General features: G+C 45.1%; 1 protein-coding gene across 2 annotated transcripts in view; it reads right to left on the minus strand.

Moving 5' to 3' along the window:
* The window catches only part of ABCA5 (ATP binding cassette subfamily A member 5), a 1,411,043-nt gene extending 1,399,287 nt beyond the window's left edge, over positions 1-11,756 (minus strand). The window contains exon 1 of one of the 2 annotated variants that reach the window (XM_086930971.1): positions 11,501-11,756. The gene's annotated coding sequence lies outside the window, so the exon portion shown is untranslated. The remainder of the gene's footprint in view (positions 1-11,500) is intronic. The other variant, XM_086930972.1, reaches the window with a different exon arrangement.
* Between the last annotated feature and the right edge of the window lie 3,090 nt (positions 11,757-14,846).

Consider the following 14,846-nt stretch of genomic DNA (forward strand, 5'->3'; position numbering starts at 1 on the left):
CCCTCAACCAATAACCTAATTTCTTACAGAGATGAAAGGCGAAAGAGCCTGAAATGACATTGGAGAAGGTGCAATGGACAAGGGGCAAGGGAATCATTGTGTGGGAGTAGGGGCATAAAACCTGCAGTAGAAGGAGAATGAGGCAAGCACGAACACTCAGAATAAAAGTAGAAAAGGAGGCATGGATCTTGCAGAGTGGAGTGTGGGAAAGGATGAAACCTCCATTGTGAATGTATAGAAGAAAGAAGAGATTGACCATATGAGAAGTCAGGGGAAGGGGTATAGATCTATGATTAGAGAAATCTAGCACATATGGTAAAAGAGCAGTGTGAAATAAATGGCAACTGTAACAGAACATGGAAGCAAACTGAAGGGTAGAAAATAAGTGTTGAGGAGAGCAAGGCTACTTTGGAGGATACAGCAGACTAGCAGTCCATCTGCGCTGGCCGACCAAATAGATTTGACAGTAGGTGGAGTAAGTGGATTTCTTTACAAGCCAAGTAGAGCCCTGTAGTATATTTGTTTTAAAAAGCATCAACATCCCTGCATATTTACAAATATCCTGGAATAAAGGCATCCCTACCTCAAATATAGGTAACAAGACTCACTAGGAGGCAGTGAGTACATAACATTCAGGCCTTTTATAGTCAACATATTGTTTGAAGTCCTGATGTATCTGCACTGACCTCTGTCACAGGAGTGCAACTTTTTGACTGTCATCAGAGCCTTTACATTTTTTACATGGTTTTAATTGATGCTGACAACTGCTATTACAACACTCATTAGCATGCTGAGACATTCTATTCCTTGTTCTATATTCACACTTAAACATCCTTGTGACACCTATACAACTGGAACAGATAGTGTTAAAGAGACAAACCTCGTTCACAAGTTACGATTAGTAGTAGGTTGTAATATTTAGGAAAACAAGCACATCCTACCGCACACCACAGCCTAGGATCCAACTATGATGGGACGTTTTGGTGGTGGTCCCCGAAGGTGTTTACTAAACTTTCCTACATACTTTATCGTGAATGGATGGTTTGTCTATCCCTTTTCCAAAGCTTTCTAATGCCCTTCGACGCTGGTTAATTAGAATATTTCAATGTACTACTTTCTGCCTAAGGACCTCTTATCAGACTTATTATATTTTCTATTTTTGACACAGGGTTTTTGTTCCAGGATTTATGTTTTTGTGATGCAAGGTGATCCTGCTCCCTCCCTTTTTTTTTTTTTTTTTTTAATCAAAGTAACAAATATATCAGGGTCAAGTTAACCTACTTTCAGGACTCAGAATGAGGTTCTAGATCCACGACTTACTGATATTGCAGTATGCTTGAGAGAGCCTTGATTAAACTGTTTAGTCCAATATTCCAATGTGCAATGTGTGCACGTGTCCCGAGTGCTTCAGATGAGGTGTTAAATGAGGAGATTGGGGTGTCAGTGTGCCTCCTAGCAGTACAATCACATTACACAGTTGATAAAGTGATCCCATGAATAAGACTGATCAGTTAGGGGAGCTGACCAACCTTAACTACTACGCTTTTATCTACATTAATACTATTAATATGAGCGTAGAAATCATTCTGAAAATGAATACTTAACTAAATGGTATAACTTGGGACTAATTGAAAGTAAGGCTGTCAATCCTTTGAACAGCTTTCCAAGTGAGACTGAGAAAGCACATTAGAACAAGCTACCAATCTCATCTGTAAAGAAAGTAGAGGGCGTGATTTGTGGAATATAATTATCATGCAGCACATCAAACCGGTTTCCTTCTGGTTCAAAGCGAGGGAGGCACAGGCGATTGTTCTGCAAAGCAAAGCGTGAGGAATTACTTATTTTGAACTCACTCTAAGTGCATGTGATGCTTTTTATTGGGCTGCCAATCAGCTAAATTGCATGCAGATCAACAAGTGCAGAAAAAAGATTTTAGGAAACCGCAAAAGCCGATGCTTATTTTGCTCTGCTAAAAGCAATTTTTAAAACTGAACTGCAACAGGGAATACTTGCTAACTTTTGAGATGGGTCAAAGCTACTGTCAAATATACGTCAAATCAAAGAGAGTGTTGTGTATACCTCAAGCATTTTGTTAGCTGTAAACACGGATACACTTTAGGTACTGGATAAAATGAATGTTCGGGATGTGAAGTTTATTTATGACTTTAAGAACACACAAATCCCTTTTTAGGTTTCGCTGGGGGGCGGAGCCGTTAGGCTCCTCCTCCAGAGAAATCTTATGTTTCTTAGTGTGTACTCTTAGTCCCTCCCTCTGTTTAATTGGCTAGCTCCATAAATGGAGCCTAGCCATTGGACTAGGGGCCTGTCCGTCAATGCCGGACCAGACACGGGGGCGTTCCCGAGATTCTTTGGCTTTTGCCGACGTCACGGGACGCCGGGAACGCCCCCGAGTCTGTTCCGGCATTGCCGGCACCTCCCTTGCTGCTCGGGTCTCCTTATTTGTTCCTAGCTGCCCCTCTCCCGCCTCCCTCGTCCTCTCCCGCCCCCCTCCCGACGTCCGTGACCTTTCCCGCCCCCCTCGTCCTCTCCCGCCCCCCCCCCCCCCCCCGTAGGATGTGGGCGTAGGATCCTGCTTTGAGAATCTGGTCACCCTACCTCCGGTCATCCCATTTTTCTGTAGCTCCTGTCCTGCACAGCAGTCCATCGTTTGTGTCGTGACTCTCCCGGCTCAGTTACCCGGAAGCGGAAGCGGAAGCGCGGTTGTCAGACGGGTCAATGTCAGCAGCAGCAGCATGGCGGCTGCGATGCTTTTGCGAGTCTTGCGGTGCGCCTTGCCGAGGGCGGGCGGGAGCCTGAGCCTGCAGACCCGGGGGATGAGGGAAGGTACGTGCAGCCTGTGCAGGGCACCTGCTGGGAAAGGGACACTGGCCGCGGCGCTCCTGGCACAGCTTGTTTTTTTTTGCACCTGCTCGCCGTCCCTACACCACCTCGTGCCCAATGCTGAATTTAATTCTCCGAATAACTCCGCGAGGGCTGGGGGCACATAATGCCCAAACTGACCCGAACACACAAGCCGTAGTGTGTGTGGTCCGTCTTGCACTCTGTTGGCTCGGGGTTGAAACACGCGTACTTTCACCCAAACAATTTCAGGGGTTTTAAGTGCAGTCAAATACCACAGTGGCTGCTCCATCCCATTTAGCTTTCCCGATAGTGTTTACATCCCCATGCCCTTGCTTCACCCATCCCTCCTCCCCTTCCTTCCCCAGTCACTGCTTGTTTTGCCCCGTTCATAAGGTTTGTTTCTTTTAAGTAATATGCACGTCGGTTGATGTTTTTTTCGGGCCACATTCAAAATTGCGCCGAAATATAAATCTAATTGTGTTTACGGTAGCTCTTCCCAGTCATTGCCGTTTAATCTGATAACAACACAGCGTCTTGAAAGGCTGCAGAGCATTCTGTGTGTTTCTGTGTGTTTGTGTGTGTGTGTGTGTGTGCGGTGGTGGTGGGGGGGGGGGGGGAATAAGGAATCAAAGCGTCAGTTTCTCTTCGTCTGCAGCTCCACCCTCACTCAACTCTGCTTCCAGTGATGGCCTGGGCCCTCAGGTGGATGGGTTGGCCCACAGCTCTCCGACTCCACTCGTTAAAAGGCTGGTGCTTGTGGCTTCTAAGGTGACCCCTTCCCTCTAGTCGCCCGTGGGACAGCCCTCAGCTTGGCTCAGCCCATGGCTTGCTCCTGGGCTGCACCGCAGGACGGACTTCTGTCTCTATAGCATTACATTGTTACAGGTACTTCAGATGTGTCTGCACATGTGTTTGTGTTGTCCGGAGCTGCTTTACAGATGATCACCAGCCCTCTGGTTATGGTAAAGTGGCAACCTGTTCTTGGTCTCTAAACTGTGCGACTCACTGCTATAATTGAAGCTCTAGAGCACGCTAACAGTGCTGGGTGTTAGCTTTGAGCCTGCTGCGAGCGCACCACAAAGTCCCTTCATATTAGGTGGCAAGTTAGTGTTGTTGGCTGCAGGTCTGTTGGTCTTTGCATTTAGATATGCCTATGTATGTGTTCTTTTTTTTCTCCATATATTTGCATGGCTTCTTTTCAGTGTCCTTCCTCCTGTGTATGTATGTGCTGCATGGCTAAACCTTTAAAAGGTCCCAAAGGCGAGGCCTGTTGGCTATACCAATGCTTGTTTGTGTTCACAAGCGGGCCGATTCTGTGAATCGGCCTTTTTGCGACCGCAAATTTGGTTGATACATGTGGCCCAAGGTGACATAATGACATGGAGGTTCTTATCCTGGTTTTCATATAAAATGGTTAGAAAAGCATGATGGAGATGGTTTGGGAGTTGGGTTTGGCCAAATGCCAGGATCTGCGGTCAACACCCACTGTGCATGGCCTCGCAGTCCAATGCGGAGTGGACTGTTTGGAAACGTAGCTGGCTAGGAGTAGGACCTGGCTGCTGGTTAGACAGTATACCTAAAAAGACAAGACATTCCCCAGTTAAGCTACAAACAAAAATCTTAACTCCCATCCCACATCAAAGTATGAATACGAAAGTGAATGAGAGGGAGTGGTAGTGTCTGTGAGATTTGATAATAGTGACTTTAATGATTGAGCCCGAGATTTAAATCAATTGTCTCGTTTACACGAGTGAGATTTTGGACTTGATGTGTAAAATTGGTGGATGTGTTCTCCATGATCATGCCCATGGCTTTCAGTGCTTTTTCTTGACACTGTTTTGTGTACATGGTGATGTTCCACTTCATTTCTATCTTAGTACAAGCCCACTAACTGCTTTTGAGCATTGAAGAACCTAAGGCATATCATCTATTTTGCAAGTTGTTGAAAGATTAGGAATATCCTCAGTGATGCAATATACCATGTTATTTGGCCTATTATCTATATTGCTATTTTTGAGTTTATAAACCATGCCTGCTGGGGGTGGAAGATAAGGGTGCATCAGTACCTAAATGTGAATCCTTGCTTTGTCGAAATTTATTTTTTTACTTTTTATCAGGATTTGTGGGTACTGTAAGAGGACCTTATACCACGGGGCTGTGTTTACTGTTTTACCTGGGGCCTTAATGATTATTTTTTATTTAGATCCTGTGTGGGTGTGGTAACAGCAGGTTCCTGTTCTTGCATGGCACTTTTTATTAGGCGGGCAGTCTGCTAGTCTTTATACTTCGGCGCTCCGCTCTGAGCATGCATGGTATCCAGGATTGATATTTATTTGTGCCCACTATGCATCTGAACAGTGTATGCCCTGGCTGCAATTAAAGGCAAGCCTGTCTGTCTGCCCAGGCCTAGACGGGCTGGGTGTCAGTCACTATGTCAGTGATAGGAGGCCTTTTCGGTAAAGTGTACTCTCTAACTTGCTATTTCCCCATCCAGTAAGTCACCCTGGATAAGCTCTTTAGTATCAACTTTATGCAACATATTCGAACAGCGGTGTAGCATCTCTATTCAGCCTGCAACCGCAGAACAAAAAAGTGCTGTCTGGTTGGGGAAAGACCCATTGTGGGCTTGCCAAGAGCAAAGCCAGCAGCCACCAGTCTGGTTAATAGCCTACCTATAGCTTGCCATTGTCACTCGTTTGCTGGCTTCTTATTCAATGGACTTCCTTCCATGTTGTAGTTTGTCAATCGTGTGCGTGTGTTCCTCCCCTGGAGCCTAGTATATTTATCATCTCTCTGATAGGCTGGCATTTATACCTTCCACTGCTGACTTTTAATAGATTACTTTTTAGGTTTCGCTGGGGGGCGGAGCCGTTAGGCTCCTCCTCCAGAGAAATCTATTGAGTACAGTAAGGCACTATGGAACACGCCCCCCGTCCCATTGGCTAGCTCCATAAATGGAGCCTAGCCATTGGACGAGGGGCCTGTCCATCAATGCCGGACCAGACACGGGGGCGTTCCCGAGATTCTTTGGCTTTTGCCGACGTCACGCGACGCCGGGAACGCCCCCGAGTCTGTTCCGGCATTGCCGGCACCTCCCTTGCTGCTCGGGACGGGTCTCCTTATTTGTTCCTAGCTGCCCCTCTCCCGCCTCCCTCGTCCTCTCCCGCCCCCCTCCCGCCGTTCGTGTACTCTCCCGCCCCCCTCGTCCTCTCCCGCCCCCCTCGTCCTCTCCCGCCCCCCTCCCGCCCCCCTCCCGCCGTTCGTGTACTCTCCCGCCCCCCTCCACTAGAAACTCGCCGTTCTGTGTAAAAGTGATCAGCTGTAGGGGTTTGTGCGTTTTTAGCGGGGATAGGAAACACATCACATAACATTTCCTTAGAGAGAGAGGAGCCGGCGCCCGTGCCTGACGGTGGGCGGGGTTGCTGAATCAGGAGAGGGAAGTGAGAGGAAGATGGCGATCTAACTCCTCCTCCGCTGGTGAGCAGACCCTGCGCGAGAAGCCTCGAGCGCACAAAACTTCACCGGCGGCTCCCCTCGCCTCAAAAAAAACAACAAAGCACCGGCGAGGAGCTGCGTGGAGCCGCTAAAAACCCCCCACAGAGAAAGCGGTAGGAGCAGCAGAGCCCGCCTGAGTGCAGCGGCAGCAGTGGGCGTCCCGGGCAAGCTCTTGTAAGATCCTTGCAATTAATCCCGATTTCCGATTGGTAATTGTGTATTTAAATAAATAAATGCAGCCCAGTTACTCCTTGCACTGACGGAACCGCAAGGGAAAGCAGGCGGTTACACAAGACCACTTGTATTTAAAGAAGCGCTGCTTTCATATGCAACTCCAGGGCTGGTATTGCTGTGCGAGGGGGGATGGCAGCGCCAGAAGCCCCTGTGGGGAGGGCAGTGCACTGCAGCTCGTTCACTGTTGGCATGCCGTGACACGCGTGTTTAAGGCTCTCTGCCTTGTATGCTCACACTTCTGTTATCTGGTCAGCCGTGTGGGTATTTTAGTCGTTGAAAATACTGCAGCTTCAGGTGTCTGTCTACGCTAGTGAAAGATCTTGTGGGTAGAGCGCAGTTACACGTGTAGCTTGCAGGCAGGGTTAGATGCCTGGTGTGTCTGCCACTGAAGTCTTTCTCATAGCACAATGTACGCACCTATCGCCTCCCAAAGACTGTATTCCGGAGGCGTGAGAAGTGAAGACGGGTTTTAACAACATGACCACCAAGCGAACCGTCAAAATATCTTCATGTAAATAGTGTGAGCAATTCATATTTTGTGTATGTTAATGACAGATTTGCAAATTGAATGCAATTTCTGTGACGTAAATCTCCCACCCCCATTTTTTGTTACTTAAGCTACCTAGCGTTAGAAAATTACAATATATTTTTACATACGGTGTCAGTTGTTGTATTGAATGTTACTGTTACCAGTTTAATTTTTAGGCACATCGTGCCACATTTTTACTCCTTGCACTGACGGAACCGCAAGGGAAAGCAGGCGGTTACACAAGACCACTTGTATTTAAAGAAGCGCTGCTTTCATATGCAACTCCAGGGCTGGTATTGCTGTGGGAGGGGGGATGGCAGCGCCAGAAGCCCCTGTGGGCAGGGCAGTGCACTGCAGCTCGTTCACTGTTGGCATGCCGTGACACGCGTGTTTAAGGCTCTCTGCCTTGTATGCTCACACTTCTGTTATCTGGTCAGCCGTGTGGGTATTTCAGTCTGGTTGAAAATACTGCAGCTTCAGGTGTCTGTCTACGCTAGTGAAAGATCTTGTGGGTAGAGCGCAGTTACACGTGTAGCTTGCCGGCAGGGTTAGATGCCTGGTGTGTCTGCTTCGCGTTTTATCCTTCCATGTAATTTAATTACTGTGGCATTCTGCCTATAAACAGCCCTTATTTCACAGGCTAATTTCCGTTAGGTGTTCAAGCTTCTCTAAGCATTGCCCTTTGAGATAATGTCCAGAGATTAGTTTTACATGCACTGCTTTGATTGCATGCTATATAATAATCATGCCATGTTTTTTTTTTTAGAAAGGAACAGTTTGTGAATGACTGTAGATACTACCCAGAGTCACTCAAAAGGAGTTTGATTTAATTACGAAATGCGTGACTAGTTGTCCCGTTTTCCTGCAGTATTATATACTCATTCTATTTGTTTTGGCCAACTTTATAGGCATTTTAAAGATAACAGCTTGTGATGAGTAGAGATCTGTGATGAAGAGCCCCCCGACCACCCCCACCAACCTCCTCTGTCCCAGAGATCTACTGGCTTTTATGTGTAAATGTGGTTAGCAGGAGTCTGACCAAACTAGCTGCAGAGGCCCCATGGGAGAGGCCTGGCTCCTCACTGATACCAGGCAGGCCCAGGAGCATATTGGCACTGGAGTGCGGATGGCAGGTGACCATATGTTCTGTTCGACCCCACTTATCACAATCCCTGCAATCTGTATCCCTTTGCTGTGCTTACAATACATGTTTACCCTCGCAGCATGCGCTTTTAGTGTATCCCTGCCAACTCTTGATAGTTTCCTCCTCGCACTTGATGTTTTAATACCATCTGTTATAAGTGTGCTTAGAACTGTAAGGCTTAACCGACAAGCACAATTATGTATGTTGATCATTGTATACATTGAGGTACGATTTGTGCAATTTTTCTCTCAGGGCGTTTTATTAATATTATCGGACTGAAATGGACTGTGCAGCCTTTTCCCCACAGTTTCTTGCCAGGGTTTGTCCACAACTCCTTCGCAGCGGTTCCTTCTGGTTGGGCATCCCAACGCGCTTTCAAGGCAGCTCAGCTTTCTTTAACAATTACATTGGTGCACGATTGATGTGTGCATTTATATTCCAATGTGCACTGCTTACTAAAGGAAGCACATTTGTTATATTTTCTGGCCAGGGAGGCACATATGATATATGTACTTATCAGATCCGTTTATTGTTGCCAATTATGTATACATTTCCTTAATTGTGTGTTGTTTCTACAGCCATGTATCCCTGCGAAGCAGTTACATTATTTCTCCTGTCGCCAAAGAAACCTTGGAATTAAGTGACAGCTTATTAATCATTTCAATACTTAACTTCTCTACAGGAAAGCTTAAAAATATTGGCAAACCCAATAGATCTGCCTAAACACTTGTTTCTGTTTGCCTCTCCTGGGCCCTGTTCCTTTCCACCCACTATAGTTTTAGGGGTGTGGGCGTTCTATTATTAAAAGAATATTACTGTACCTACCCACTGCTGCTGCTGGCTTTTCGTTAGTGTACTTTTACAGTTTCCTTGAAATACCATGCAATGTTGATTCCCTGTGATGGATTAATGATCACAATTAATGCCTTGGTTTCATACTGGAACTGGTTAATGTGCAGAGTGGTGAGTGCAGAGTGGTGAGTGCAGAGTGGTGAGTGCAGAGTGGTGAGTGCAGAGTGGTGAGTGCAGAGTGACTAGGGAGTGCAGAGTGACTAGGGAGTGCAGAGTGACTAGGGAGTGCAGAGTGACTAGGGAGTGCAGAGTGACTAGGGAGTGCAGAGTGACTAGGGAGTGCAGAGTGACTAGGGAGTGCAGAGTGACTAGGGAGTGCAGAGTGACTAGGGAGTGCAGAGTGACTAGGGAGTGCAAGGGAGTGCAGAGTGCTAGGGAGTGCAGAGTGACTGCAGAGTGCTAGGGAGTGCAGAGTGACTGCAGAGTGCTAGGGAGTGCAGAGTGACTGCAGAGTGCTAGGGGGTGCAGAGTGCTAGGGAGTGCAGAGTGACTGCAGAGTGCTAGGGAGTGCTAGGGACTGCAGAGTGACTGCAGAGATTAAGCTAATGGCAATGTAAATGACAATGCCATTTATTTATCTGTTTTCAAAACCAACACATAAATACACATTTTGTCATTTACAATGCCAATAGCTCTAACTTTTCCAAAGGCGAAACCATTGCATTGTAAATGCTTGTTTCTGATATAACCGTCACTTAATGTCACCTCTTAAAAAATGCCACCAGTCTCGTATGGAAGTTACTCCTCGCCAACATCCCCTACTTTTTGAACTACTATTCCCCATGTAGCTGGTAACAACAGTATCATGTGTCACGGGGACACATCTTCCAGGTCATACCTAATAGATTTGTCCCCAGTAAAAGGAATGGAATAAGGATTTTGCATTCTGATATCAGTGTGTTTGCACGGATGGATGCTGTTCTCCACTATAGGGGATCAGCGTGTAATCCTGCTGGTAACACGAGCAATCTCTATTCCCGAGAGCCCTGGCATCTGTAATACCAAGTGAATCAGGTCCACCAGAATTTTGCAATTCTGCCTCCCTAGCTTTTTTGCATAATTATGGATTTGCTACTTTTGGCACAGTCAGTCATCTGCTGCATAATCTTTAGATGTTAACAAAAAAGATGCTTTTAGCTAAAACGGATCAAAAGTTACTAAAAACGTGGCAACATATCTGCATACAATGAAAGGCCCTTCACAATGGTCAACTGGTCATCTTTCAGTTGCTTATTTCTGCATGTTGCTGTTATACTCGTACTGAGGTGAACTCTTTGCCCAGACATCATCACGTGTAAAAATTACAAAATAATTAATACTATCAAAAAATCTAGTGCATTATGCGACACAGTTTGCCTTTTGCTGCTGCATAATTCCAGGGGCCCTGGGTACAATCGTCCCTTTTAACCAACAACTCACAATGAAGCCTTTGGTTGTTAGCCAGTCACCTGTTCTAATCCAAGCAATGCCACTCTAAGCCAAGACAAAGTATGAGGAAAATCAGTAGTCACTATTTATTAATTTAACCATGAATTTTAAAACTGGCAAAGCAGGAAAGGCTGACAATTCCCCCGTTGAAAGCAGTCCTAGGCTCAATATTCAACACACGGCGTGCCAAAATATGTTGTCTAATGAGTGCAATAGTACCTATAACCTCACGAGACCTTGGTCCAGATTCCTAGCTTACTCAACTACTCGATCTAGATTTTTATGATCCTGGGCAAAATCAAAAAATCTTTTGAGTTTCAGTTCTCTTACCTGGCAAAATTGATAGCTCTTTAAAACAGCCTATACAGAGGCAAAATTGGGCACTAGCAAAACGATTGAAAGAGGAAAATTATGCAGCTCATTATTCATAATGCTCCGTACAGAATGACTTTCTAAATGCGAGAAAGCTGTTAAAAAACAAGTTCTGGTTAAGCATGTCTTTCTAAACCAATGTAGATATAAAGTGGGGTGATTCTGGACTACATCGCTACAAACCGGTTCCTATCTCCTATGTCCACATGGCAACAGGAGCATGTTTGCACATCATATGTTAAAACAAGTATGCAAAAAATAATTACAGAAAGTCTCACATGCCTCCTATACCGCCAGAATTTAATCATTTCTAAAGAATAACACTGTGGCACATGTTCTAACACCCTACAGAATGCAATTGGCGAGAATATACTTTTAGGGAGGGGCAAATAATATGAAAAATTCAGGTTTTTCGAAACTGGAATTCTTCCTTCTAGCGGATTGTTGGTATATCACAAGCGCTCGCTATCTGACATTGCAGCAGCCCTTTGGTAAGTTTCATGCGTTCAAAGGTAAGTTTTATACATATAGCGGAGAATGCCAGAAATAAGAGGATCCTATGGAATAGAAAATGCTAGACATACCTCTCTGCAGGTGCAGCCGCCAGCTATTGGGCTCTGGGGAAGCTGGGTACCCCAGAAGGGAACAGGTTCTCCACCCAAAGGGGCATTCGTGTGTATGTCCGCCCGGCCGGAACGCCTCTGCCCGGCCCGGCTTCCTTCGTACTAGGGGCCGCGGCTTCTGGGCCTTCGGATGGTGGTTGCTGTAGAGACGGGCCGCCTCTGACGGGAAGAGGCTAGGACCTGAGAGATTGGTAAGAGGAACTGTGTGAGGCCGCCCTTGGGAGGAGGAGGTGGGGGAGGAGAGTACAGCAGAGACTTGACACTCAGCTACTGCCGCCGCCAACCGAACGCCGCGCCTCGCCCATACCGCCTCCTTGCTCCCTCCTATCCTCCCTCCCCCTCCTTCGCCTCTCTCTCTTTATCCCCTCCACTTCTTCTGTTCAGGCGCCTGCAGCTGTTCTAGACTCCTCTTGCTGCTTTGCTGTCTGCGGCGCCCCAGATTATCAGTAAAGCAAAATAAATAATGCTCCTTTCATTCACGTAAACAAACATCTTGATTACACTTACCAACGATCTGTGGTAAATGTGTGTATATTGTTGCTGTTGATACAATTTCTCCAAAACAATGACAGCGATTTCACTTTCAACCTGCTACGAGGTGTAAAAGAAAATACTAAGATTTCCGTTCTACGGGTGGTCCCGATTTCAGCAGGAGAACCCCGATTTTGTAATGTCAAAATTGACTTAGTTTTATGTTTCTCCAGTTTAACACTTGAAAGCCAATGAGAACATTAAGCCATAGCTACTTTTCCTGTTTCGTTATCATCTGTTTTCAAACATCGTCATATATGAATTTGCAGATTCTGAAAGCTTTCTAAAAGTGTAAATTCAAGTTGCTCGGTAGTTTAGAACTTGCTGTAGAAATCTGTCTACCTAATGATGATGCCTGGTTTGAATCTCGCAGTTTTATATCAAAGGTGGCCATTATATGGGGAAGAATTAGTGGTTGCTTTGAGGCGCCAATCAAGAAATTTCCTTTGACATTTTCGCTCTATATAATATATTTTTTATCTGGAAAGTTGTATGTATATGTGTGCGAACCAGGTTCCAACAGGCATCAGAATGCTTCCCATTTACATATATTTAAATTCAATATATGCAGAGATAACTTGGAAATAAACAGTGTCCTGTTTTTTTTATTACAGGAACAGAGTGAGCGTATATAATCAGTAAAACATCAAGAGCGATAAATTAAAAGGACATAGAATGCATAATTCTTTGTTTTAGCTGTAATTAGTTAGATGATCAAAGATAAATCACATTACTGTTGAATTTTGAAGTTGCACACTAGTAGGTAAACCCAGCAGGCAGAAGGGTATAGGAACAGGTACTTTATTGAGGAACAAGTTGTAGTGTCGTGTGAGGTAGCAATGACGGAACCCTTGTGGCTGCTGATGACTCCCCAGAACTGTGAGGTAAGCGTCAGAGACTAGTGAAGTTGAGGTTTCGAATGATGTGTTACATGCAGAAGAATAAAGACGTGTTACACTAAGCTTTGTGTGTTGCGTATTCATTGGCTAGGATGCTACGCAAGTTAAGTAAGGGAACCCCACCAGGATGTAGCTATGATGTAACCAACCAGAACCCCCATCTGTAGACAGAAACGCCAACTGACAAGGGTAGAACACTCACACTAATGACATCACACATTCCTCATGACTCACAACTATCCACACCAACCTAGAACAGAAGACACACCAGGCTAGAGCAGGAAACAGGATACTGCGCATCTTCATCCTCACAAAGACCAACAGCACAACAAAGTAGAAGAACTTGAACACAAGAGACAGAACACATAATGACCAAAACTAAAAGAACACAATGTGGTTTTGATTTTTAATACAGACATAATGATAAAACAATTAAAATAGAACCTCATGAAATACGTACACACTGTAAAAAAATAATCTCAAAATTAACTCCTTAGCTGCTTTGGAACGTCCAGCTCCAGTGCTGAATGTTCCATTGCGCAGGTGCAGTTGGAACGTCCAACGGCCGACGGCAGCACTCCCGAGGTAGTGGTGCCGTCGGCCGCTGGTATAGGCGCAGCGCTTAAGAGGTTAAACGCCACCGTACACAACTTCACACAGGTCAAATGATGACACACACAAACTTGCATACCACTTTAAACAGGAAACTCAGCTGCACACCCACACCAGGAACACACACAACCAAAAGTAATTTAAACACCAATAATCTGCATGGGCATCACACCCTGGTAGTATGCACACTCTATACAGTGCGCATATGGGCCTTCATCCCAGTAGAGCGCATGCCTTCCACTCAGAGCATGGGAATAAAATCATGTCCAGTACCTAAACTCCACACAACTGCACATGGGTCTTCAACTCAATGAAGATTGCACTTTCCATGCAAACAGCAGATAGGCCTTAAAACCAGTGGAGTAGCAACTTCCATTCAAACAGCACGCATGCATTCAAGCCAGTTGGCTACACTTCCTTCACACAAACAATACATGGGCATTCACCCAGTAAAGTACACGCCCTCCACTTAAACAGCACATAGGCTTTCAACCCAGTGGGTTACGCAACCACCACACAACGATAATAAGGGCATCAGAACACATTGTCCGCCCTCTCCACAGTGCACCCAACTATACTATTTGGATGAAATGTGAACACTGTCATCACACACCAATATACAACTAATTTGATTATATGCAACAGATTTTCAACATTGACAATACCAGGGAATCCCCCCAAAAATGTAAAGATCCAATGTTACATCTTCGGGACTGGATGAACAGCCATCAGTTGAAGTTGAACTCCGATAAAACAGAGATTGTTTTTTACCAAGAATAAACTCCACAAATAGAATTCCTCCTTCTGGTCTTCTGAGATGGGCTCAACCCCTACACCCTAGAAAGTGGTGAAACGCCTAGGCATCCTCATTGATGATGATCTCTCTATGAACCCCAAATAGGAGCTGTGACTTCCTCTTGCTCTCTCTAACTTTGGAGAATTAGGAAAATAAGGAGATACTTCCCCCTTGAAGCAGTCATCCAAATTATCATCACTTTAGTAATTTCGCATATAGACTATGCTAATGCTTTCTATCTGGGACTCCCTATTAACAATAAAAAGAAAACAACCTGTCTAAAGGTAATATACGAAGTGCTCATAAAGTCACTGCAAAGTTATTAAGATTTTTTAAGAAGAAAATATATGTATTTTTTTATTCATCTTGGTATTTACAATATTTTATCAGGGTTTGCAAACAATAACATCTAACATGATTTATTAATGCAAACAAACATATAAATAAGGTCCCACACTCATACACTCAG

Source organism: Lissotriton vulgaris, chromosome 7, assembly GCF_964263255.1.
Source record: "Lissotriton vulgaris chromosome 7, aLisVul1.2, whole genome shotgun sequence".
Taxonomy (NCBI): Eukaryota; Metazoa; Chordata; class Amphibia; order Caudata; family Salamandridae; genus Lissotriton; species Lissotriton vulgaris.